This window comes from Salvelinus sp. IW2-2015, unplaced genomic scaffold, assembly GCF_002910315.2.
Source record: "Salvelinus sp. IW2-2015 unplaced genomic scaffold, ASM291031v2 Un_scaffold9161, whole genome shotgun sequence".
In the NCBI taxonomy this organism is placed as follows: domain Eukaryota; kingdom Metazoa; phylum Chordata; class Actinopteri; order Salmoniformes; family Salmonidae; genus Salvelinus; species Salvelinus sp. IW2-2015.
In genome coordinates this window covers 1-2,945 of record NW_019950420.1, presented here as the reverse complement: position 1 = coordinate 2,945, position 2,945 = coordinate 1, and the positions used below count along the sequence as shown (strand labels likewise).

The 2,945-nt window shown below is 40.7% G+C and overlaps 2 long non-coding RNA genes across 4 annotated transcripts; one reads left to right on the top strand and one right to left on the bottom strand.

Moving 5' to 3' along the window:
* Positions 1-1,343: 1,343 nt before the first annotated feature.
* On the top strand, positions 1,344-2,604 carry LOC139027278 (uncharacterized). 3 transcript variants are annotated; one of them, XR_011479349.1, is made up of 5 exons: positions 1,344-1,434; positions 1,707-1,768; positions 1,816-1,861; positions 1,904-1,994; positions 2,569-2,604. It is a non-coding gene; the product is annotated as an uncharacterized lncRNA (long non-coding RNA). The 3 variants fall into 3 exon arrangements; XR_011479350.1 differs by lacking the exon at positions 2,569-2,604 and adding an exon at positions 2,239-2,283; XR_011479351.1 differs by lacking the exon at positions 1,344-1,434 and adding an exon at positions 1,546-1,585 and having other exon boundaries at positions 1,723-1,768.
* LOC139027279 (uncharacterized) lies at positions 1,906-2,525 on the bottom strand. Its single transcript, XR_011479352.1, has 2 exons — positions 2,494-2,525; positions 1,906-1,964 (listed from the first exon to the last, which is right to left on the bottom strand). It is a non-coding gene; the product is annotated as an uncharacterized lncRNA (long non-coding RNA).
* Positions 2,605-2,945: the final 341 nt, after the last annotated feature.

The window sequence follows — 2,945 nt, the reverse complement described above, 5'->3', positions numbered from 1 at the left end:
GAACACAATCACACCACACACAACAACACACACTCAAATCAGCGCGCAACACTCGACGCACATACGGACACGCACGCCCGTCACGCAACACAACAACACTGACTGTCGTCTGGAATCGTCTATCCATCCACTAGTAAAACACACACTGTGTACTAAATCATACATACATATGTAATTTAGAACTGTAGTGGTTAATAGCTATAGATATATACGGTAAGCAACACATCAACAATCCAGTAAACTTGAGAATGATCTTCTATCTCATCAGTTAGGAGTCTCAGTTGTTAAGCTCAGTCGAGTACGTGATCTTGCCTTTAGTCACTGAGTATGCATAGCCTAGATCTACAGTTCCTACAGTAACACTATTGAGGATAACGAGGACTGTTCTTTATCTAGTGTCATGTGCACTGTAACACTATCTTATCTCTTTAGGCTATTCACAGACATAATCTTTATAAGTCTAGTCTAGGCAATTCACTTCCGCACTATTGAAGGAAGACGGACTGTCGGTCCATATCTTAGTAAAGTCACTGACACCAATGAGAAGAGACTGTGGACTTCAGAAAATGCCCAGATTGGATAACTCTGACTAGGATGGATCTAAGAAAAGACCAGGTCCTGCATCATGCAACATTCACAACCCAATGCATGATCTAATAGGGCGGTTCACGGTCGATTAAAGAGGGTACTACTAGAGTAAAGCAAAAAGGACCCAGTCGGCTTCCTCAATACCAACGGATTGCAAGAATGAATTCTACTAGATAAAGACCAGGCTCTTCCTCGAGAAAATAGAAGGTAAGAGGAAAGCTGGGTGTGCAGGTGACATTCTACTAGGAAGGATAAAGACCAGTCTCTTCGGCTGCAAGTCAGGTGGTTGCAGTGATTAATTCTTACTTAGGATAAGACAGTCTCTTCTCTGGCAAGAGTGTTCAGGAATGTCTACTAGAGAAAGACCAGCTCTTCCTCAATAGCTGTCAGGGTGCGAATTCTACTAATAAAAGACCAGCGTCTCTGCAAAGATCAGAATAGCTTGTGGTGCAAGTGATGAATACATATAAGATAAACGACACCAGCTCTTCCTCAGAATGCCTGATTCCAGTGAATTTATAAAGATATAAAGAGCAGCTCTTCCGCTCAATACGAGTTCAGTGAATCTGTACCTAGATAAAAGCGACCAGTCCTCTCTGTCCGGCGCTCCAATAGTGTTCAGGTGAATTCTACGTAGATAAAACCGAGCCGCAGTCTCTTCCTCATTGTAGTCCACCGTGACATCTCTTCACAGGATAAAGACCAGTCTGTGCCTCAGATAGTGTCAGGTGAATTCTACAGATAAAAGACCAGTCTCTTCCTTCAATAGTGTTCACCGAATTCTACTAGATAAAGACCGAGTCTCTTCATCAATAGTGTTCAGTGAATTCTACTAGATAAATACCAGTCTCTTCCTGCAATAGTGTTCAGTGAATGCTACTAGATAAAGACCAGCTCTCCTCAATAGTGTTCAGCAAATTTATAGATAAGACAGTCTCTTCATCAATAGTGGTCAGTGGAATTGCTACTAGATAAAGACCAGTCTCTTCCTCATTAGGTCAGTGATTCTACAGATAAGACCAGTCTCTGCCTCAATAGTGTTTATGTGAATTCTTACTAGATAAAACCAGTCTCATCCTCCAATAGAGTTCAGTGAAATTCTCTAGATAAAAGACCAGTCTCCTTCCTCAATAGTGTTCAGTGAATTCTACTAGATAAAGACCAGTTTCTTCCTCGAGTAGTGTTCAGTTGAATTTCTACTAATAAAGACCAGTCTCTCCTCAATAGTGTTCAGTGAATTCTACTAGATAAAGACCAGTCTCTTCCTCATAGTGTTCAGTGAATTTCTACTAGATAAAACCAGCCGTCCTCATAGTGTCAGTGAATTCTACTAGATAAAGACCAGTCTCTCCCTCAATAGAGTTCAGTGAATTCTACTAGATAAAGACCAGCTCTTCCTCAATAGTGTTAGGAATTCTTTATACATAGGATAAAAGACCTAGTCTCCTTTCCCGCAATAGGGTTCAGGTGGAATTTCTACTAATAAAGACCCAAGTCTCGTCCTCAATAGTGTTCAGTGAATTCTACTAGATAAAGACCAGCTCTGCCTCAATAGTGTTCAGTGAATTTCTTACTAGATAAAGCCCAGTCTCTTCCTCAATGAGTGTTCAGTGAATTCCCTAGATAAAACCAGGCTCGTCCTTCAAATAGTGTGCAGTGAATTCTACTAGATAAGACCAGTCTCTTCCTCAATAGATGTTCATGTGAATTCTACTAAATAAAGCACCAGTCTCTTCCTTCAATAGGGTTCAGTGAATTCTACTAGATAAAGAACCAGTCTCTGCCCAATAGTGTTCAGTGAATTCTACTAGTGAAAGGAGCCAGTCTCTTCCTTCAATAGTGTTCAGTGAATTCTACTAGATAAAGACCAGCTCTCGTCCTCAATAGTGTTCAGTGGAATTCGACTTAATAAAGGTACAGTCTCTTCCTCAATAGTGGTTCAGTGAATTCGACTAAATAAGACCAGTCTCTTCCTCATAGTGTTCAGTGAATTCTACTAGATAAAGACCAGTCTCTCCGCAATAGTGTTCAGTTGAATTCTTACTAGGATAAAAGACCAGTTCTCTGCCTCAATAGTTTCAGTGAATTCTAACAAGATAAAGACCAGTCTCTGCCTCAATAGGTGTTCAGGAATTTCTACTAGATAAAGACCAGTCTCTTCCTACAAGTGTGTAGGGAACTGTTCTGACTGTGTTTTTCTGCTGCCCAGGGCAGTTTACCGTGTCTCCCAGGGGGTTAATTGAGGTTAATAGTGAGAGAGGTTGATGTAGGAGGTATTAAAGTGACTAATCATAGATTAATAACAGGAAGGGAGAGGGTTGCAATTGTAAATAGATCTGGGTAGCCATTTGATTAGA